The sequence below is a fragment of the Thamnophis sirtalis genome, unplaced genomic scaffold, assembly GCF_051295495.1.
Source record: "Thamnophis sirtalis isolate CommonGarterSnake01/CBP01778 unplaced genomic scaffold, rThaSir2_p1.2 scaffold_13, whole genome shotgun sequence".
Lineage (NCBI taxonomy): Eukaryota > Metazoa > Chordata > Lepidosauria > Squamata > Natricidae > Thamnophis > Thamnophis sirtalis.
In genome coordinates this window covers 25,399,944-25,423,838 of record NW_028261393.1, presented here as the reverse complement: position 1 = coordinate 25,423,838, position 23,895 = coordinate 25,399,944, and the positions used below count along the sequence as shown (strand labels likewise).

Here is a 23,895-nt window from a genome sequence, read left to right as displayed (position 1 = left end):
ATTAAAACTCATGGTCTCATAGTTTCTAGATCAGCACTGTAATAACTACACTAAACCCTCTCTCCTTACGACTTGGATTTTCCTTTGTTCAACGGAAATCCATTAAGAAAAGTTGTATACTTTCTTGTAAGAAACAGTATCTTTTGGACATTGTATCCTACTAGGCATGCAACAAATCCAAGCAGGTTTGGATATCTTTAAATGACACTTTTCTACTATATAGGTTTGCTAAATAGTTGCAGTTTAGACAGTTTACAATTTAAACAAGTGACAACTGAGACAGCAATGGAAGTCAACAGACAATAATACATAATCAAGGTAAACGGCTCACAACAAGTCAACAAAACCAATCAATTTCAACAAACATCACAATTAACTAGGCAGAAAAGAACAAACTTTGGGGCTTCAAATATAATTTTAATTCCTTGGAGACACAATTCATGGTTCCAAAGTATTGCCAGTTGCAACTGGCATTATTTTCTGAAATAATCATTACTTTTCCAACAGAAAAACATGATATAAACTACTTCAATAATCAGAATGTAACCGCAGAAACTGGAGCAACAAAGCACACAGGTTTAAATCTTTTGTGTGCGTGTGCATTCTATATAAAAGGTAAAGATAAAGGTTTCCCTCGCCCATATGTGTTAGTCATTCCTAACTCTAGGGAGCAGTGCTCATCTGTTTCAAAGTCAAAGAGCCAGCGCTGTCCGACATCTTCGTGGTCATGTGGCCAGCATGACTAAATGCAGAAGGCTCACAGAACACTGTTACCTTCCCACGAAAGGTGGTTCCTCTTTTTCTACTTGAATTTTTACATGCTTTCGAACTGCTAGATTGGCAGAAGCTGGGACAAGTAACCGGAGCTCACTCCGTTACACAGCACCAGGGATTCAAACTTCTGAAGTGCCAACCTTTCTGATCAACAAGCTCAGTGTTTTAGCCACTGAGCCATTGCATCCTCTTATTGCAAGTTACAATTGGCATTATTTTCTGAAATAATCAGTGCTTTTCCAACAGAAAAATGTGATAAAAACTACTTCAATAATCAGAATGTAACCGCAGAAACTGGAGCAACGGAGCACAGAGATTTAAATTTTATTTTATTTTTTTTGCATTCTATATACCTTTCTTCTAATCCCAATCAGCTATAGGAAGTAAGGGGTTTTCAAGACCGGTGATCAATACGAGTTTCAATCAACACTGCCAGTTCTTCCTGAGAGTCATGCAATTCCAAGAGATGAAACCCACACTTTGCCTCCTTCTTAAGAGGACACAGGTAGTGAGCATGCACAAAATGTTTACCATGATTAAATGAAGCATAGTTTACTGAATGAAAGAGTGGTCAACCTAATCTTGTGAAGCTTCTTATTGTACTGCAAATTAGAGCATACTGAACCTTTGCCAGACCAATCGTCTGTCTGGAATCCACACTGTATATCGGATATTAATACAATGGAGAGAGTCCAGAAATATTTCAGGAGAAGAGTCCTCCACTCCTCTGCTCACAACAAAATACCTTATTCCACCAGGCTTGAAATTTTGGGCTTGGACAACCTAGAACTATGGTCTGACCTAAACGTAGTACACAAAATTATCTGCTACAATGTCTTACCTGTCAATGCATACTTCAGCTTCAACCTCAATAATCCACAAGCAAACAATAGATACAAACTTAACATAAACCACTACAAATGCTATTGCAAAAAATACGACTTCAGCCACAATGCTTGGAATGCACTACCTGACTCTATTGTTACATCCTCGAACTCCCGTAACTTTAATCTTAAACTGTCTACGGGGACTTCACCCCATTCCTAAAAGGTCTGTAAGGGGGCGTGCATAAATGCACTAGTATACCTACTGTCCCTGTCCCGCTGTCCCCATTTCTTCGTACCCATTTCCTGTGTTCATATTTATGTTTATACTTATGTCTGATAGCTTTTACATCAGGGGTGTCCAAACTTAGAAACTTTAAGACTTGCGGACTTCAACTCCCAGAATTCCCCAGCCAGCCATGCTTGTAAACTTCATCTGAAGTCCACAAGCCTTAAAGTTTCTAAGTTTGGACAGCCCTGTTTTACATGTTTGACAAACTAAATAAAATAAATACATAAAAATAAACTACATCACTGGGGCTCATGCAATACCCATACAAGCCCAGATTAACGGCTCGGGGCAACATCTGAGACCAGCCAGAATTCAGATTTTCTTAGCTGTTTAGAACCCAAGAGAAATTCAGGTTCCTTCCACTTAAGCCCCGCCTCCCACTGAGCCCTGCCGGCCTCTCTGCTCTCCTCTATGGTAAATTACCCATGGTCACAAGCCCCGCCCTTTCCGATGTCCGCCTCGGGGCTTGGGAGAGAGGGGCGGGGGGAAAGCTCTTTCCGTTGTACGCTTGTTTCCTCCACGGTCCGCCCACAACCTTTACCCAATGGCCTAACGACAGTTCCGCCCATTCGTCTACCCCGCCGGCGGCCAATCAGGAACGACAGCGGGGGGCCATTCCAGCCAATCAGTAGGAAGGGCAGGGTGAATGGCGGCGACGGGAGAAGGGGGAAGGGAAAGAGAAGCCCAACCGCCACTCCACCGCGGAGCCTTCCTTCGCCCTGCTTTAAACTCACCGTCCAGCTCCGAGTCCGTGGCTCACGTCGCGCTTCGGCTGCAGTGGAGAGTGCCAGTGGTTTAGCCGCAGCACGGGCGCTTCCCACCGAAACGAGCGGGAGGGGGCGGGGATGTGAGGGAACGGAGCGAGCGCGAAAGTGGCGGCGAAACAAGATGGCGGCGAGGCCGAGACTGAGGAGAACGGCAAGCCCCGCCCCCTTCCCTCTGTTCGCGATTTTCAGCTAATGCGCAGGTGCGACGTTCCAACTTCGTTTGCGTCTCCATTCTCTCGGAAGTGTAGGTTACCGCGAGAATTCACTAAAGGACGAGATTTTTTTTTTTTTGCCGCTTCTGTGGAATTGTGGGAAGTGTAGTTAGGGTGGACATGGATCCGCAGATACTGTAATTCAGAGGTTTTCAAACTTGGCAATTTTAAAACTTGTGGACTTCAACTCCCAGCTGGATGGAGAATTCTGGGAGTTGAAGTCCACAAGTCTTAAAAGTTGCCAAGTTTGGGGACTCTTGCTGTAGTTGAATTCTGTCCACTCTGTTGCTGCTGGGTTTACCAGCCCGGTGCAGAGTCCCTATCAAGAGGCTCCCCCAAAATCCTGGGCTGGGAACGAGCACTGCACACACACCTAATCTACTTCGCTCCCCATTTGTCTTGGGAGGTGGGAGGACACTTTAGTTAAGGAAGAAACCAGAAAACATATTGCCATACAGTAACTCCAGGAATGGAATTAAATAATCTTTGATGTGGGACCAAAATTGGAACCAAAATTCCCATTGCTAATGAAAGAGATTGTTTAGTGAATCATGCTCCACTTTATAACCTTTTTTGCCATATTGTTAAGTGAATCATTGCAGCTGTTCAGCAAAAAGACGGTTGTTAAGCGAATCCAGCTTTCTCCATCGTCTTCCTCGTGGAAAGCCAACTGGGAATGTGGGAAATAACATTCCTGTGACCCCGGGACACTGCAATCGTTGCAAATCCCTGCCAGTTGCCTTGCATCTGATTTTTGTTTTCATGACTGGAGATGCTACAATAGCTGCAAGTTCAAGAACTGGTTATAAGTCACTTTCTTCAGTGCTGTTGTAACTTTGAATAGTTCCTAAACAAATGGCTGTAATTTGAGGACTACCTGTATTAGCATCAGATTGGCAATCAAAGGACAAAGGAAAACTCCTATTGGATCCAGAAGAAAAGCCTTCGCACCCACAGAACTCGTCTTTTGGAACATCCTGCCCTACAACATAAGATCTGCCACCACCTCTTATCCCTCCACCATAGCCTGAAAATCTGACTCTGCAAATTGGCATGGGGACCCAATAGAGGAGTTCAGCTCTGGAGGTGGTGCTAGATTGACAGCAGATTCCACCCACCCCCCCTTTGCTCCCCACATGTCCATCTTTTTTTACTAGCCATATGTATTTTCTTTGTTTTCAGTCTCCTTTTTTATTCTATTATTTTGCTTTCATTTCGTTTAATCTTCCTTTTTATTTCTTCATTTTTTATATTGTGTTGCCCAGAGCGGCCATGGTGAGATAGGTGGCAAACAAAATTAAGAAGAAGAGGAGGAGGAGGAGGAAGGAAGGAAGGAAGGAAGGAAGGAAGGAAGGAAAGAAAGAAGGAGAAAGAAACGAAAGGTTTAATACTGGCTGCTCAAGGACAAGCACTTCAGACTAATGCCATGAAAGCGAAGGTACAAAAATCCACTGACAACCCAAACTGCCGACTTTGCAATAACAAAGTCGAAACTCTTTTACATTTAATATGTGAATGCAGCAAAATCACACAAACAGATTACAAAGCTAGACATGATCGAATTGCTAAATTAATCCACTAGTCATTATATAAAAAATATGATTTACCTGTATCCAGAAAGTCATGGGAACATAAAGTGGAAAAAGTTATCGAAAATGAGAAGGTAAAGATCTTGTGGGACTTTCAAATACAAACGGATCGTCATTTGGAGCACAACACGCCAGATATCACAGTTGTAGAGGGTCGAAGTGTACAGTTTATTGATAAATTGCGCATGTGCGAGTTTGGAATGGCTGCCAGGCTTTTTTACGCTGCATTAATTCGGGGGGAAAGTGCTGGAAAATTCTTAGAACCAACTGCATAACCATCCAGAAAAGGTCCCTGGGGATGACTGAAATTCGGGGGACCCGAGGAGACCAGATATCTGAGGGGGTCGCCACTCTCGGGTGGCCCTGGACCACGCAACCTTCAGCGGCTTTCGGATTACCTACGCTGCTCGGCGGTGAAGATGGCGGTGCCACGCTGATGACGGCGTTTTCCATCTATTCTCGGCGGTTGCAATGTCTGCTGACTCTCCGCTCGACTTGGTGAGCCTTGGGGGACCTGGTTTGACTGTCGTCGCCCCGGAGAGGGGGTGATCGATCTGTGCTGCTGCCGGGACTGGGCGAATCGGGCGGCTGGCTGTGCTTGCCGCCGCCGTGGCCCTTCCAGACACCCTCCCCCCTCTCCATTTGGCTCGGCCTCCTCGTCAGCGCTGCCTCCTCTTTCCTCCACTCTCTGCGGGATTAGATTTTCCCTTTTAGCGAGCTTTTTCCTTTGCCTGCCGTCGCTGCTGTGGGGCCTCCTCCTGCTTCTCCTGCCTAACATCTGGCTTTCCTCTATCTTGGGCTCTGAACACCTGGCCTCTCCCAACCGCAACCTCGGGGCTCCTGGACTCGCCACCTCAGCCCCATTTGCTTCGACCATTGCCACCCGCCACTGCCCCTGGAATACCATCTCGGATAGCGCCCGCTTGATTCACCTTATGACAGCGCCTTGGACTTTGGACGGGTGGGGACACTTACAACGAGTGGCAAAGCCCTCTGACATGTTGGTAACACCCACAGTTTGCCCCGTGGTGTATTTATGGTGCATTTGTTCTGCGGAAGGAGTGACGGAAGATGGCGGAAATATGGGTGGGGACTTAACGTTTCTTCAACTGTTGCACCCCCCCCCCTTCTTTGATCTGCCTCAGCCACCCCGGACTTTGGACCTTCCCAAGCCTACAGGTGAGGGGGAAGACGAGACATTCTCCTGTAGACCACCGCTGGTTCTCCACCATTTTGAACTCTAAGAGTCATCTGCACAACTATTAAGACCTGCACGAACCGTCTTGTATGTGGAATGTTTGTTGTATGTATGCTAGCGAATGATCCCACTTTTTAATTAATTTTAACTTTTATGCCCTGTTTTATTGTACCTATCTTTTAATGTTATAGTGGGGTATGCATGTTGAGAATGGCTGTTTGGTATATATGAGGGGATCGAGAGTGTGGCCTGGAGCCCCCTCCACTGAATGCAGAAGCAGAAGTGGATGGGGGCCCGAACCCGCCTCTCGGCCCGGAGTGCATGGAGTAAATGGCCTGCCGAGGACAGCAGGCGCCGTGGGAGGGGAAGAGGGGTCTACGGGCATTGGGACGGCACGGAGCATCCCGGTTACGTTTGGGAGAGGCAGGTACGACGGGAGCTCCAGGGTTGGCCATTACCGGGGAAGGAGGGTTCGCTACGTCACAGCGATCCCTCGTTCCGGCCCTGATAGCTCAACTCAAGGACCAGGTGGCAAGAGATGTCAGGGCCCTGGTCTCAAGTTGCTGGTGCTAAATGCCAGGTCTGTGATTCATAAAGCTCCCCTCCTCTTAATATTAGATGAGGGTGTAGATCTGGCATGTATTACTGAAACCTGGCTGGGCCATGAGAGAGGAGTGCCCCTCTCAGAAATGTGCCCAGAAGGGTTTCAGGTGCTCCACCAACCACGACACCAGAAAGGGTTGGGGGAGTGGCAGTTATTATCCGGGAGTCATTAGTTCCTTGCAGGATCCCTGCTCCGGAGACTGTCGGGTGTGAGTCCCTTCTGGTGAAGCTGGACCTAGGGGGTCAAGTGGGCTTGTTTCTAATGTACCTACCTCCCAGCTGCGTTACAACAGCCCTGCCTGCGCTCCTAGAGTCAGTAGCCGGACTGGTGGTTGAATTCCCCAGACTGATAGTACTGGGGGATTTCAACCTGCCATCTCTCGGCGAACGCTCTGATGGGGCGCAGGAGTTCATGGCTTCCATGACAACCATGGACTTGACCCAGGTAATTCAGGGTCCGACTCCTACAGCGGGATATATGCTCAACCTCGTGTTTCTCTCGGGGCAGTGGAGACGTGATCTGGAACTGAAGGGCATAGAGATCTCGCCCTTGTCATGGTCAGATCACTTCCTACTGAGGCTTGATTTTCGGAAACTACTCCCCCACTGCAGGGAGGTGGAGCCGATTAAATGGTTCCGCCCCAGGCGCCTGATGGACCCATTGGGATTTCAGACGGAGCTTGGAGAGATACCTGACTCCCTTGCCCACAATCCGACAGAGTCCTTGGTCGCTGCTTGGAATACAGCGGCGGCTGGGGCTCTTGATCGGATTGCGCCTTTGCGGCCTCTCCACAGCAGTGGATCCAGGAGGGCTCCTTGGTTTACCGAGGAAATCCGGGAGATGAAGCACCAAAAGAGATGCCTAGAGTGATGTTGGAGGGCCAGTAACTCTGAATCTGACCGAACACAACTAAGAGCCTTTATTAGGACTTATTTACTGGCGATACGGGTGGCAAAATGTACTCATTTTTCCGCTCTTATTGCATCCGCAGAATCTTGCCACCCTGTTTAGGATAACCTGCTCCCTCCTGAAAGGGAGGGATGCCGGGGAACCCTTACAGGGAAGAGCTGAGGAATTTGTTCAGTTTCTGTCGGACAAAGTCGCTCAGATTCGGACGGACCTGGACTCCACTTGGACAGTTCCAGCAGAGATGCCGAGGGTGGGCCTTGATCGGATTTCTTGGAGCGAGTTCCAGCTTGTTACTCGTACTGAAGTGGACAAGGCCATGGGAGCGGTGAGTGCCTCTACCTGTTTACTGGACCCGTGCCCCTCCTGGCTGGTTTCGACCAGCAGGGAGGTTACACGAGGCTGGCTCCAGAGGATTGTTAACACCTCTCTACAGGAGGGATCTTTCCCGCAGCCTCTAAAGGATGCGGTGGTAAGACCCCTCCTTAAGAAGCCTTCTCTGGACCCAGCTACCCTTAAAAACTACCATCCAGTCTCCAACCTCCCTTTTGTAGGGAAGGTTGTTGAGAAGGTGGTAGCCTTTCAACTCCGACGGACCTTGGATGAAGCAGATTATCTAGACCCCTTTCAGTCCGGTTTCAGGCCTGGTTACTCCACCGAAACTGCTTTGGTCGCGCTGACCGATGATCTCTGGCGGGCCAGGGATAGAGGACATTCCTCTATCCTGGTGCTTCTTGACCTCTCAGCGGCCTTCGATACCATCGACCATGGTATCCTTCTGCAACGACTGGGGGAGGTGGGAATGTGAGGCACCATTTTACGGTGGTTCTCCTCTTACCTCTCGGACAGGTCGCAGTCGGTGTTGGTTGAAGGACAGAGGTCGACCCCTAGGCCCCTTAAATATGGGGTGCCGCAGGGCTCAGTCCTGTCCCCACTCCTATTTAACATCTACATGAAGCCGCTGGGTGAGATCATTCGCCGGCACGGAATCAAATACCACCAATATGCGGACGATACCCAGTTGTATCTGTCCGCCCCATGCCAACTCAGCAAAGCGGTAGAAGTGATGTGCCAGTGCCTGGAGGCTGTCAGGGTGTGGATGGGAGTAAACAAGCTGGCACTCAATCCAGACAAGACCGAGTGGCTATTGATGTTGCCCCCCAAGGATAGTCCAGATATTCCATCACTTAGCCTGGGGAGTGAAAATTTACACCCCTCAGAGAGGGTCCACAACTTGGGTGTCCTCCTGGATTTGCAGCTGACATTAGAACACCACCTGTTGGCTGTGACCAGGGGGGCTTTTGCCCAGGTTCTCCTGGTGCACCAGTTGCGGCCCTACCTGGACCGGGAGGCACTTCGAACGGTCACTCATGCCCTCGTCACCTCAAGGCTCGATTACTGCAATGCACTCTACATGGGGCTGCCCTTGAAGAGTGTTCGGAGACTACAGTTGGTCCAGAATGCAGTCGCACGAGCGATATCGGGTGTACCTAGATACTCCCATGTTACACCTATCCTCCGCGAGCTTCACTGGCTTCCTATCGGTCTCCGGACGTGCTTCAAGGTGCTGGTTATTACCTTTAAAGCCCTACATGGCCTAGGACCTGGCTATCTGCGAGACCGCCTCCTGCCACATACCTCCCAACAGCCGATAAGATCTTATAGGCTGGGCCTCCTCCGAGTACCGTCGACCGGGCAATGCCAGCTGGCGACCCCCCGGGGGAGGGCCTTCTCTGTAGCTGCTCTGGCCCTGTGGAACGAACTACCCGCAGAGATCCGGACCCTTCCCACTCTCTCGGCCTTCCGAAAAGCCACCAAAACCTGGCTGTTGCGGCAGGCCTGGGGCTGCTGACCCCATAAATGAGGTCCAGCCCCATCTAGGTTTGAGTGCATGGTGTATTGTTTTTAAATCTGTTTTTCTCTTTCCCTATATTTTAGTTTTTATTTTATTCTTGTATTTGTAAGCTGCCCAGAGTCCTACGGGATTGGGCGGCATATAAATTTATTAAATTACAATTACAATATCGCTGTTCCTGGAGATGCCAGAGTTGAAGAAAAAGAACTAGAAAAAATCATGAAATATCGCAACCTGGCCATTGAAACTACACGGCTATGGATGAAGCATGTAACAGTGACATTGTCATCGGGGCACTTGGCACCATGTCCAAGAATTTTACAAGATACATCAACAAATTGCAGCTTCCTGCAATAACACCAGCGGAACTGCAAAAAACTGCTCTATTCGGAACATCTTGTTTTTTAGAAGGTACTTGGTTGATACCTAGGACATTGGTAGCAAACCGTATCAACTATTAGCACCAGTCACTGATATTTGTAATGCATTTTTGAATGTTCAGTTGGCTGAATTTCGTGTTTAATGAATAAAGTATATAATAATACCTTAATTATATTAATACCTAAACGACTACCTCACTATTTGGAAATTCTAAATTTATCGCACTTGAACATTCTGATTCTACAAAAAACTATTGGAACAGCTTATATCCTCCGACATTACCTTAACAGTTCCTAGGTCCTTAGTTAGGACTTGAGCTGTTGAGCTATGAACCAGCCCCAAAGGCTGTGAATCTCACCAAAGATTAACCAATCATCATCATCATCATCATAAAATTATTGTGGTTGTGTTTACACAATATATTAACTCAAAACACAATTATAACAGAGTACCTACTTAACACACTAAGATATCATAGCTGTATTTGCACAGCATGTTTAACTTAGTTATTACATTTTATTTGGGGTTCATCATACTAACTAACCAAATAGGCTAGGTTTAAAAAAATAGATGCAACTAACCGAAGTGTTGGGTGAAGGCATCATTTGGCTAAGGATATTATGACAGCAAAATGAGCATAATATCATAATCAATAACTGAAGCAATGTTGAATGAACACAGTTTGGTTTGTTTGGCTTTGGCTTATTTTATTTACATAAAATTTTACATGCCATCTGCTTCACAAGACTCAAGGACATTTGCTATGATACATACAATTAATAAATAGAAAATGAGATAATTTCCCACAAGAAACATCTATTTGAAGGCAGTATTATTCCCATTTGTGCGCAGACACTTTGCAAAATAAGATGGTTCTTCAGTGTCATCTAAAAAGCCAGAAAGTTAGGGGTACCATTTACCCCAGAAGCATGTGGGAAGTCCCAGAAGAGTGTCCTCAGCACACTCGTGGTGAAGCCATTTCTAAGTTATCAGGACAAGTTGAAACTTGGTGGGAGAAATAAGCATTTGAGAACCAAGTTATGTTGGGCTCTATAAGTGATAGTCAGCATTTTCAATCAGACATGGAAGCACATTGGTAGCCAATGAAGCTACTGTAGCCTATACAGTAGTGTCTCCCCAACCTTTTGGGCACCAGGGAGCACCAAAAAGTGAGAAAGACAATAAACCACCACAGCTACCTCGACTGTTATCATTCTAGCTGCTTCTCTTGCACACTGGAATTGGCCAATGGCCTTCATGGCATTAACCCTAGGGAAATAAACTTTCCTTTAAAAAGACCAGTCTTACCCAGGGCTAACTTGATCCACCCATATTCTGGAAATACCAAACCTCAGTCCCTGACTGTTTTCCATATCTAGTTCTCTAAAATGAAAAGGGAGTGGCTTGGAAAAAAAAGCCAGATCATAAGAGCATTCATTCCCTAGACTTGGAGCTGAGAACAGATCACCCAAACGATTGTATACAAAAGAATTGTATTGACTGCATTGACCAACCCATGCCTACTGTTGCCTGCTTGGCCAACAAAAAAGGCTGGAGCCTTGCCAGAACTCTCCTGCTGTCAAAGTGCATGGATTACTGGGCACTTCCTGGAGAAAGGGTGGCACATGTAATACCTTTGCTGCACAAGCAGCATTGGGAGCTGGTGTGCTTCCAGGTTCAGTTCAAAGTGTTGATCATCATCTTTAAAGCCCTTCATGACACGGGACATGAATACCTAAAGAACTGTCTCATCCCAGTTACATTAACCTGTCCCACCTTCATTGGAATGAAAGGGGAGAAACATGTTTTAGGCAGGAAACAGACCCACTCTTAATAACCCCCACCTTTGTCAATGGGCCATTAAAAGGCCTGAGCCAGTCTATTCTACATAACAAAGATCTCCCCCAATTCAGCTCCAGGGTGATGGGATTAAGGCAGGCTCAATCAAACTCAAAACACAGCCTACAGAGTTGCCCCTGCATGGCCCCATGGGAATCTGACAGGCAATCAAAGTGCATTTCTTGCCCAGGAACGGAGTGCATAAAACCAGGGACTTTCCACATCTTGGTCCCTTTTCCTTCTTCACCCAACATCTTGAAGCATGTGACCCCCTTTTCCCCAGGACCTCAAGCCATGTGGTCCTGTCCACCATTAAAACCATCTTTCCAAGCAGCCTCCATGTTTCCAGTGTCGTTTTTCCCACTTGGAACTGAACCCAGAAGGACATTTCTTCCAACAATTTAAGACTCAGAAGTCAGGGTAACAATAAAGGAAGGTTATTGCTCCATACCCTGTTAGTGACATTTTCCAGAAGCCATGGGAAGGTCAGAAAAATATTATATATTTTTTTCTAACAAGACATTACCTTGGCTCTTTTTCCACAACACACTTAACTGGGTCAATGAGGGAATCAGATGTGGCTACACACCCAAAGGGTTAATTGATCCAACTGACTAAATTTGGCAAGATTCCGTTCAACCCAAAACAAACCCAGTCATGTATAAGATTAAAATAACTTCACTCAGCTCGCCATTCATGTCCTGGGAAGACCTAAACTCAACTGACCCTGTGATTATACCCCATATGCCAAGAAAAAGAGCTGATCAACATTTGGAAAAGCAGTGGCATTGATCCTCAACCCCTTCAGATCTCCCTGAGGATCCCTGGTTGCAAGAGAACTGTCTGCTTAGTGCTTTCAGACTTGGTTTCTGCCAGCACTTACAAAAAAACAGCAAAGACTCCAAATGAAGAGAAACTTTAGTGATGGTAATTTGTGACTCAGCTACCGAAAATCCAAAGATAAACAAAGAGGACTCAAAAAGAGATTCCATTCTAGGTTCCCAAGAAGGGCAACCTTTGGCCTTGCATCTCTGGAAATTCTGCCAACTGACTCCAGGATCCTCCTAGAAAGGTTGACCCATTCCATAACAACTAACCATGCCCTCAAGGGAATTTATTGGGTGAATCCATGGGGATAACCAGTCACCGTAACCATCTATTCACCATCAAGATTGATTAAGTGCTAATGTTCTTTGAGTAACTACATCAACAGACTTTCTCCTGGGTTCATGTTGGTCTTTGAAGTAACTCAATGTGTACTTAGCTGCTGCTACAATTAGGTCTACCCACTCTGCTCCTAGTCATCTTCTTTCCTTCTACATTTCACCCATTATGGACTTCTCAAGAGAACTACCGTATTTTTTGGAGAATAAGATGCACCTTCCCCCCCCCCCGCCTCCCCCCAAAAGCATGGAAATGTTGGTGTGTCTTATACACCGAATACAGCCGTTTATGGCCTCCCAAAGCCCACCCCCACATCCCATTTTTGCAAAAAAATGGGCTGGTTTTCACAAAAACGGAGGCGTTTTTGCCTTCTCCCAGCCCCCAGAAGCACTCTGCAAACTTCAGCAGGGCTGGGGGAAGGCAAGAAAGCATCAATTTTTGAGAAAAGGCCTGTTTTCCGCCCATTTTTAAAAATAAAAACAGGTGTGTTTTTGCCTTCCCCCAGTCCTGCTGTAGCTTGCAGAGTGCTCCTGGGGGCCGCACAGGACAAAAACATTTTTTTCTTACTTACCTCTTTGAAATCTTGGTGTCTTATACACCGGTGTGTCTTATAGTCCAACAAATATGGTAAATCTCTGCATAAGATCATTTGCGCCTTGAGTTAAAATTCTGGTTCCGTTTGCTCTCTTTGATCCGTTTGCTTAACTGGCTGTCTTTGGTACTCTTCTGGGTCTTCTCCAGCATCAAAGTTCAAAAACCATCAATATTCTTGTTATCCAGCTTCTTCCAAGTTCAACTTTGCTTCCATAGATTGTCAGAGGGGGAAAAATGTCAAAGATCCTAAAGTTTATAGAGATTCTCAAGTCACGGTTATCATGATTGTCCCAAAATTGCTTTTTCCAAAAGGCAACGATCTTGGTTTTTTTCTTTGAAAATGTTTCAATTCTCACTCAAGAAACTTCTTGGGTTCTTAACTCAGAACTGAATAAGCTTCCTGGATGTGAAGCAAAATGTTTTTAAAGAAAAAAAACAAGGAAGTCCAGTTGCCTTTTAGAAAAAGTACCTCTGGGATAGGGACGCGGTGGCTCAGTGCCTAAGACACTGAGCTTGTCGAACAGAAAAATTGGCAGTTTGGCAGTTCAAATCCCTAGTCTGCATAATGGAGTGAGTTCCCGTTACTTGTCCCAGCTTCTGCCAACCTAGCAGTTTGAAAGCATGTAAAAATACAAGTAGAAAAATAGGGACCACCTTTGGTGGGAAGGTAACACCATTCCGTGCTCCTTTGGCATTTAGTCATGCTGGCCACATGACCACGGAGACGTCTTCACACAGCATTGGCTCTTCGGCTTTGAAATAGAGATGAGCACCGCCTCCTAGAGTTGGGAAAGACTAGCACATATGTGTGAGGGGAACCTTTACCTCTGGTACAAAGATTCTAATATTTAGAGACATAGGTATATCACAACTTCTGAATATCTTTTCCAGGCACTTCATTGCTAAGTGTTGGACTGTGATATATTTCTTGAGTGCTGATTCCTTTGCTATTGACAGTTGATCTTAAAAGGCAGGATCTATTTCATTCAAACAACACCAAAACAATCGCCATAAATACCCCTCTATTCCTATTGGAGAAGCATGTAGCAGTCTTATCTAGTTGTTAGTGTCAAGGAGCAGAAGCCAAATCCCAAATCCACAAAAAAGTGGCTATTGTTCACTGTCCCCATTAACTCTGTAAAGACAATGAATGAAAGCAGTGAAGCTGTTTAAAATGCAGAAAAATGAAATATCCTGGGAAATATTGAAAAGGAAGAATATTATATTTCCCTGGATCAGAAATGGAGGAACATGTTTTTAGGTAGGAAGCAGACTCACTCTTAATAGCCCCCACCTTTGTCAATGGGCCATTAAAAGGCCTGAGCCAGTCTATTCTACATAACAAAAATCTCCCCCTTCAGCTCGAGGGTGATGGGATTAAGGCATGACAGTATTAGCCCCTTACCCATCTCACCACAGGGTGCCTGGGGAAAAGCAATGCTCAACCAAATGTGGAGTCAAGACAGCCTACAGAGGTGCCTCTTCATGGCCCCATGGGAGTCTGACAACCAATCAGAATACAAGCTCAAGATCAAAGGCCAGAGAGGGCATAAAACCAGGAACTTTCAGCATCTCTGTCTCTTTTTCTTCTTCACCCAACATCTGGAAGCATGTGATCCCCCTTTTCTGTTCAGGAGCTCAAACCATGTGATCCTGTCCACCATTAAAACATCTTTCCAAGCAGCTTCCATGTTTCCAGTGTCTTTTTCCCCACTTGGAATTGAACCCAGGAGGACATTTCTTCCAACACTCTCTAGTTCAATCACTAATAGAATTCAGTTTCATTTTCTTCCCAGCAGCCTTCTCATAAAAAAACCCTAAATGCTAAGAGTGGCTATTTTACAGTAGAAAATATCCCTCCTCCTATTTTTTTGTTTTGTTTGCTTTTTGCAAATCAAGGAGTCTGCCTCTCCAAGGAAGTAAAGTTTTCTGCATTCTGAGCATCTGAACAGAGTTGCAAAATTGCTGACCTCCTCCTTTATCAGGGAGATGCTCCTTCATCGTCAGCCACATGTTGAGGGGGGACAGTTGCTGAAATCTGGTGTTTTGCAATTTGCTTTTTAAATGATGCAAAGTTCAGCAGTGGAAAACCACCCTGCTGAGCAGGCTTTGGGCCACTATCTTCTGCTCTTTGTAATTACTATAGTAAAGAAGATACAATTCTAACAAAGTTGTGGAAAACTTTGAAAATGAATGGCTGACAGGGAAGCAGCCGGTAGCTTTCCCTCTGCTTGTCTGGTTATCAGGGAAAGGTTTTTTTTGTTTTTTACAAAAAAAGCTCAAGATGGTAGTACAATCAAACTCTACCCATTTTTTTCAAATTTACAGGTGAAACTCTAAAAATTAGAATATCGTGCAAAAGTTCATTTATTTCAGTAATGCAACTTGAAAGGTGAAACTAATATATGAGATAGACTCATTATATGCAAAGCAAGATAGTTCAAGCCCTGATTTGTCATAATTGTGATGATTATGGCTTATAGCTCATGAAAACCCCAAATCCACAATCTCAGAAAATTAGAATATTGTGAAAAGGTGCAATATTCTAGGCTCAAAGTATCCCACTCTAATCAGCTAATTAAGCCATAACACCTGCAAAGGTTCCTAAGCTTTTAAATGGTCTCTCAGTCTGGTTCAGTAGGAATCACAATCATGGGAAAGACTGCTGACCTGATAGTTGTGCATAAAACCATCATTGACACCTTCCATAAGGAGGGAAAGTCTCAAAAGGTAATTGCAAAAGAAGTTGGATGTTCCCAAAGTGCTGTATCAAAGCACATTAATAGAAAGTTATGTGGAAGGGAAAAGTGTGGAAGAAAAAGGTGCACAAGCAGCAGGGATGACCACAGCCTGGAGAGTATTGTCAAGAAAAGGTCATTCAAAAGTGTTGGGGACTTCCACAAGGAATGGACTGAGGCAGGAGTCAGTGCATCAAGAGCCACCACACACAGACGGATCCTGGACATAGGCTTCAAATGTCATATTCCTCTTGTCAAGCCACTCCTGAACAACAAACAACGTCAGAAGCTTACCTGGGCTAAAGAAAACAGACTTGGTCTGTTGCTCAGTGGTCCAAAGTCCTCTTTTCTGATGAGAGCAACTTTTGCATCTCATTTGGAAACCAAGGACCCAGAGTATGAGGGAAGAATGGAGAGGTACACACGGCAAGGTGCTTGAAGTCCAGTGTGAAGTTTCCACAGTCTGTGTTGATTTGGGGAGCCATGTCATCTGCTGGTGTTGGTCGACTGTGCTTCATTAAGTCCAGGGTCAACGCAGCCATCTACCAGGAGATTTTGCAGTGCCCACACCTGACATGCGCTGCACTCACGTGTGCAGTTTGAAGAAATCTTCACTTCTGGGTTTCTTCAGAAGAGTAACACAGCTGATTCGTGTGGCAATCAGCTCCGCCGCGGGAATCAGCTGAGAGGATAAAGGTAGGAAAATAGCGTGGGTGGGCTGGTGGGCCCATCTGATCGTTGGGGCGAACCAGTTCGCTCCCAGCTGATTGGCGGATCTATCAGTTTGCCCGAACTGGTCTGAACTGGTCAAATCCCATTCATGACTACAGTTGTCAAATTAGGAGCACGGTTGTTAAGTGAGTCTGACTTCCTCAACAACTTTGCTCATCAGAAGTTTGGAAAAGATGATCACATGACCCTGGGACACCACAACTGTCATAAATGTGAACCCGTTGTCAAGCATCCGAATCAGAGGTGGTCTTCTGCCAGTTCACCCCAGTTTGGGCAAACCAGTAGTGGAAGCAGTGGGAGGCTCTGCCCACCCACCCAGATGTCATCCCAGACATTCTGCGCATGCGCAGAAGGTTGTGAGCATGCACAGAAGCCCCATGCGTGCTCCCAGTTCTGAACTGGTAGTGAAGATTAGAACATTTCATGCCTGATTCGAATGTAAATCATGTGACTATGGAGATGCTGCAACATTCATATGTGTGAAAAAGGATCGTAAGTCGCTTTTCCCAGTGCCTTCGTAACTTTGGTCACTAAATGAACTGTTGTAAGTCAAGGACTGCCTGTCCTGGGTCAGTCCCTTCCATCAGTCCCTTCCTCCTCTCTGCCTTGAAGAGATTCTGCAACGGGAGACGGAATTGGTTTTCAATATCTTCGCACCACTAATGCATTTCTGTTCATGATGTACTTTCCCCTCTTCTATTTTAAGGCAAATGTTCTACGAAGTGACAGCAAAGGTTTTGGTATAAGGCCGGTGTTTTTTTCTTGGAGCTGTAACCGCTGGTGTAATTCTTCAAGAAAAATATCAGGAGAAAATGTATGGGCTTGAAAATGGAGGGGGAATTTGAAAACACTCCCAATGAAGACAAATAATTGAAGTTATAATAAGAGATTTAAAAATTTGGGGTGCTTAACAATGTACAACTATGTAAATATTACTATGAGGATTGCTGGAAACTTGAACCCAGCTCACACTTTGGCCAGAAAATATGTTTTTGGGGTGGATGGGGAGAACAATGGAATTCTTGTATATATATACTGTTAAAAGGAGGACATAGGCAAAGCTATTAATATGGAACATGTTTATTAGAATGCAATTATTAATACCATCAATATTAAATGAAGCTTGCTCGGATGCTGAAATACACCATGCAAACTAAGCAAAAAGAGTGGAAAGGTGGAAGAGAGGGGATAGGAGAGAGGGAAACAGAAGGGAGAGAAAGAGGAAGAGTGGAAAAAGGAGAGAGGAAAAGGAGAGAGGAAGGGGAAGTAAAGAAGAGAGGGATGGTAGAGTGAAAAAATGAGGTCGAGAAGAGGAGAGAGGGAGCGGGTGGAGGAATAATATAGGCTATAATATGGTGTATGGAAAGCAGAAGAGCAAAAGACAGTTGTTGTGGATTGATGGTAAGAGGAATTGCTATAATATTGGATAATACAAAATAGTGATTGTTAAGATGTAATGGTATATTTGGGATTACATGTATGAAAATAAAAATAAAAAAAACTTTTTCAAGAAAAAAGAAAAATATCAGGAGTTGTGGGTGGTGTTTCTCCATGCTTGGAGTGGCAGGGGTGTGTATTTAATGCTGTACTTCTCTAACTTTGGATCTGTAACATTAGGCCTGATGAGGGGCGAACTGTACAATGAAATCTAAGTATAGGTCACATTTGAAATGCAAAGTTTGGTTGCTGGATTGGCATAGCACCAAAGGAATACATTATAAACTTTACAAAAGACAAGGTGCCACTTGTTAAAACTCTTTCAAATGTGTAATTACGGTGCAGGGTGAATAGAATGCTAGAAGGTTGGAAATAAGAACAACTCATTTTTTTTCAATATTAGGAAAGAGAAAAGGTATAACCGGATTATATAACCCAAATGCAAGAGTGGCTTACTGGGGAATGTTTTGCACAGTTCGAGTCAGTGGTGGGATTCAAAGTGTTTTACTACCGGTTTTGTGGGCGTGGCTTGGTGGACGTGGCAGGGAAGGATACTGTAAAATCCCCATTTCCTCCTGATCAGCTGGGACTCAGAGGGCAGAGAATAGATGGGGCAGGACCAGCCAGAGATGGTATTTGCTGGTTCTCCATACTACTCAAAATTTCCACTACCAATTCTCCAGAACTTGTCAGAACCTGCTGAATACCACCTTTGGTTCAAGTATAGGTAGTTGTCAATTAGGACCGTAATGGAGCCTGCTGATGAAGTCATGTTATAACAGGTTACACACATGGACTTGACAGATTTGATGATCTTTTTGGAAAGGGCTATTAACAAAAAGCTGCAGTCGTTAAGCAAACCAATGGTTCACCATTTATTTATTTATTTATTTGTAAAATTTATTGAAACCCTTTCTCAACAGAGGGGGAGGGACATGACATCAACTTTCAACTTTTCAATTTTAATAAGATTTGTACGCCGCCCACTCCCTTGGGACTCTGGGCGGCTCACAACAAAAGTAAAAACATAAAATTTTTAAAAATACAATTATTAAAATTAATATATCATCCATTCAATCAAGTGGGGCTGGATATTAATCAACAGCCCCAGGCCTGCCGGAACAGCCAGGTATTGGTCGCTTTACGGAAAGCCGGGAGAGTGGTAAGGGTCCGGATCTCTGCAGGTAGCTCGTTCCACAAGGCCGGTGCAGCTACAGAGAAGTTCCTCCCTCGGGGAGCCACCAACCAGTATTGTCCGGTCGACGGCACCCGGAGGAGGCCCAACCTGTGCGATCTTATTTGTCGTTGGGAGGTGAATGGCAGGAGGCGGTCTCTCAGGTAGCCAGGTCCAATACCATGAGGGCTTTAAAAGTAACGGCTAGCACCTTGAAGTGGGTCCGGAGACCAATGGGGAGCCAGTGCAGCTCGCGGAGGATAGGTGTAACATGGGTGTATCTAGGTACACCCATTATCGCTCGTGCGGCTGCATTCTGGACCAGCTGCAGTCTTTGAACACTCTTCAGGGGCAGCCCCATGTAGAGTGTGTTACAGTAATCCAGTCTTGAGGTGACGAGGGCATGAGTGGCCATTCGAAGTGCCTCCCGGTCCAGAGAGGGCCGCAACTGGTGCACCAGGCAAACCTGGGCAAAGGCCCCCCTGGTCACAGCTGACAAATGGTGTTCTAACGACACCCAAATTGCGGGCCCTCTCCGAGGGGTGTATAACTTCACCCCCCAGGCTAAGAGATGGAATGTCTGGACCATCCTTGGGAGGCAACATCAATAGCCACTCGGTCTTGTCTGGATTGAGTGCAAGCTTGTTCACTCCCATCCAGACCCTGACAGCCTCCAGGCACTGGCACATCATCTATCTCCAGTCTACAGCCCAGTCCTTTCAACAGTTCCAAGAAGGCTCCACACCCATTTGCATCACCCAGGTGACCTGAGGACACAGATAAACCTTAATGACAGGCCTCAACGACTCTCTAAGGTAAAGGTAAAGGTAAAGGTTACCCTCACACATAGGTGCTAGTCATTCCTGACTCTAGGGGGCAATGTTCATCTTAAAGCCGAAGAGCCAGTGCTGTCCGAAGAAATCTCTGTGGTCATGTGGCCAGCATGACTCAATGTGGAAGGTGCACAAAACGCTGTTACCTTCCCACAAAATGTGGTTCCTATTTTTCTACTTGCATTTTTACCTGCTTTCAAACAGCTAGGTTGACAGAACCTGGACAAGTCACAGGAGCTCACTCCGTTATGCAGCGCTAGGGATTCGAACCGCCAAACTGCCAACCTTTTTGATCAACAAACTCAGCATCCTCGCTATTGAGTCACCGCGCCCCTTATCAACAACTCTCTAAAAGGATGTAACCAGTTGCCTGCAAGGTGTATAAATCCTTCCATTGCCCACCATCTTCAGAGCTGAAGAAGCTTCTTGGAGGAGAAGTGAAACCTCTTCAAAGAAAAATCAAAGTCCAGTTGCTTCTTGAAATAGTACCTTTGGGTTCAGAATCAGTAAATACCTCTGGGACATTCATCATAACTTTCAATGGTCACTAAGTGATCATAAGTCATAAGTCAAGGATTACCTTACTGGTTGGGAGCTGCTGATTTCATTTTGGAGCCCTGCTGTGTCAGACTACAGACCCACTGAGTCCAATGTTTTGTCCTTACGTTGGCCAACCAGGAGATTGTGGGGTGCAGTATAAACACAATTATGTCATAATATCCTCATATGACTGAAACTATCATAATAAACATAAGGATCCTATTATTTTTGTGATGTCATCATGGCATCCCTTGCTCCCCCCGTGCCTCATCCTCACAAAGAGCAGGGCAAATAATTCTGCTTGATCTGCATGAATTTATCTCACCTGCTCAGGTTGTCCAAACTATTGGTCACAGATATCATTGTTTCAATCTGGTCTGTGAAAAATGCTTGTCTGCTTAATATATTACTTTTAACAGATTAACAGAGTTGGAAGGGACCTTGTAGGTTATCTAGTCCAACCCCGCACTCAAGCAGGAGACCCTACACCATTTCTGACAAATGGCAGTCCAGTTTCTTCTTGAAAGTCTCAAGTGACGAAGCCTCCACAACTTCTAAAGGCAACTTCTGTTCCGTGGGTTGATTGTCCTCACTGTCAGGAAGTTCCTCCTTGTTTCTAGGTTGAATCTCTCCTTGGTCAGTTTCCATCCATTGTTCCTTGTCTGGCCTTCAGGGGCTTTGGAGAATAGCTTGATCCCCTCCTCTCTGTGGCAGCCCCTCAAATATTGGAATGCTGTTATCATGTCTCCCCTGATCCTTTTCTTCTCTAGACTAGCCAAGCCCAGATCCTGCAACCGTTCTTCATATGTTTTACTCTCCGGTCCCCTAATTATCTTGCACTTCTCTTCTCTGCACTTTTTCTAGAGTCTCAACATCTTTTTTATAGTGTAGGGTTTTTTTAATAGTGTGGTGACCAAAATTGGATGCAGTATTCTAGGTATGATCTTACTAATGCTTGATAGAGTTATATTAGTACCTCACTTGATCCTGATTGACTACCTCTGTTAATGCAATTTAGTATTGTGTTGGCTTTTTTGGCTGCAGCTGCACACTGCTGGCTCATATTTAATTGGTTGTCCACTAAGACTCCACATTTTGGTGGAGTGTATGTGTGAAAGCTTCATATCCTGCTGTGCTCCCATCCTGTTTCAAGCTGGGGTTTATGCACAAGGCCTATTTAAAAACTGAATATCCTGCAAGCCAAGTTAAGATGACATTGGTTGTTTTCAACCCCATCCTACATAGTCAGCCCCACCCAGAACTGGAAATTTATGCAGGTGATCCTCATGTAGAGATTACACTAACAACTCAGTTGTTGAAACAGTTATTAAGCGAAACCATGACTCTGATTAGGATCAGCTTTCCTTTGCTTTACAGACCTGCGAAGATCATAAATGTGAAGACTGGGTCACAAAGTTACTTTTTCAACCCCTTTTACCATCGGTACCTTGGTGCTCAACTGCTTTAAAACTCATCAAATTTGGTACTCAACACATTTTTACACGAACATTTTGTCCCCGTACTCATGGTTTGTTTGGTACTCAATGCACAAGCTAGAACTCGTCACGCCTGCCAGAACCAATTCATGATGAGTACTGAGCCACCACTGTACGTGCAAGTGGTCACTAAACCAGGCAGTTGCTAAATGAGAACAACTTGTATTTTATTTTCATGATTCCCTCTCTCAAATAGACTGTAAAGGCTGCCAACTCTCTCTGTGTCTCTAGGTGGAGGCAGAGAGCAACCATTCAGGCTGTTACTGAAAAGAAGCAGGTGATGATTGGTGATGCTCAAATCTGAGGAATTGCTGTGAAACGATGCATCAGGGAGCAGCAGCAGAAATCTTTGCTCCCAAAACAGAGGAGCATCTGCTCTGCAGTCAAGAAGAACAGTTGGCTAGCAGAAAGCTACAGATGCCATCTGAGTATCAGCAACAGAATAACAGAGTTGGAAGGGATCTTGGAGATCTTCTAGTCCAACCCCCTGCTCAAGCAGGAGACTATACCCGTGATGGCGAAGCTATGGCATATGTCCCAGAGGTGGCACACAGGGCCCTCTCTGTGGACACATGCGCTGTCGCCAGCTGCTCTTCTTGTTTCTGGCATGCACATGCGCTCTGGCCAGCTGGTCTTCGTGCACGCCAGAGCGCCAGAAACCCAAAACTAGCTGGCCGGTGCGCATGCGTGCACCGGTCACTTGGTCTTCAGTATTTCCAGCACGTGCATGTACGCCGGCCAGCTGGTCTTCAGGTTTCCAGTGCTCTATCGCATGCACACATGCATGGACACACATTTAGGTTTGGGCAATCGGTGTCGAAAAGGTTCACCACCATTGTCCTATACCATTTCAGACAAATGGTTTTCCAATCTCTTCGTAAAAACTTCCAGTGTTGGAACATTACCACTTCTGGAGGCAATGAATCGTTCCACTGATTAATTGTTCTCACTGTCAGGAAATTTCTTTTAGTTCTAAGTTGCTTCCCTCCTTGATTAGTTTCCACCCATTGCTTCTCAGGTGCCTTGGAGTATAGTTTGACTCCCTCTTCTTTGTGGCAACCCCGAGATATTGAAAGATTGCTATCATGTCTCCCCCAGTCCTTCTTTCTATTAAACTAGATATACCCAGTTCCTATAACTGTTCTTCATATGTTTTAGCCTCTAGTACCTGGATTGGCACCAAAGCAGTGCTTAGTTAGTATCCAAGACCAGACAAAGCTCAGGTTTTTCCAGGTATCTGTGCTGTCTGTCAATCCTGGCTGAAGAGCACCCTAAAAGGAAGCAGAATTCAATGGAGTCTTGGTTCTAGTTTTCTGGGCATGCACATATTTCTCTGAGTGTTGTGTTCATGCCCATCTTGCAAATTAGGAGGAGCCGAGAGACAGCTCTCACAAATCACCCCGTGAGCTCAATGCTCAAGTGGAAATTTGAACCCAATCCTGCTTGACCTTTGAACTACAGCTCCAAATGCATTTTAAAAGTAAGGAGCCCTCGAGCAAAGAAGAGACGAATTGGACGGCATTAAAAGCTTTTAGGGAGCATCTTGGAAAGTGGCAATTGCAAGCTTTTGTGTTGTTGTCCTTCTTAACGCCATTAACACCTCCACTCCATGTTAGCAGTATCCCTGTCTTAATCCAGCACTCAAAACATTGCACCACTATTGTGTTCTGTGTTTTTCAAAATGAATTATTTTGTAGACCAGCTTTTAAAAGTGAACCACTATTCTTTTTCATCAAATATGATGGCCGATTAATGTTTTGCAAAATGAAACACACAGATTTTATTAGAAAGGGGGGGGGACCGCTTTTCTGCACAATTCTGGCAAATGAAACAGACTTGCAACTGAAGACTTAATGACATCCTGTCCAAAGCCATCCAGAAGGGTAGAAAAACATCTGGCATGGGGAAATTTGTTTTCAAGGACGGAGAAAAAAAACCATGATTGA

At 45.2% G+C, this 23,895-nt stretch overlaps 1 protein-coding gene across 1 annotated transcript in view; it reads right to left on the bottom strand.

Annotated features, from left to right (window-relative positions):
* Positions 1 to 2,807, bottom strand: part of NFYC (nuclear transcription factor Y subunit gamma) — an 85,327-nt gene extending 82,520 nt beyond the window's left edge. Inside the window, exon 1 of the mRNA XM_087728287.1 lies at positions 2,625 to 2,807. The gene's annotated coding sequence lies outside the window, so the exon portion shown is untranslated. The remainder of the gene's footprint in view (positions 1 to 2,624) is intronic.
* Positions 2,808 to 23,895: the final 21,088 nt, after the last annotated feature.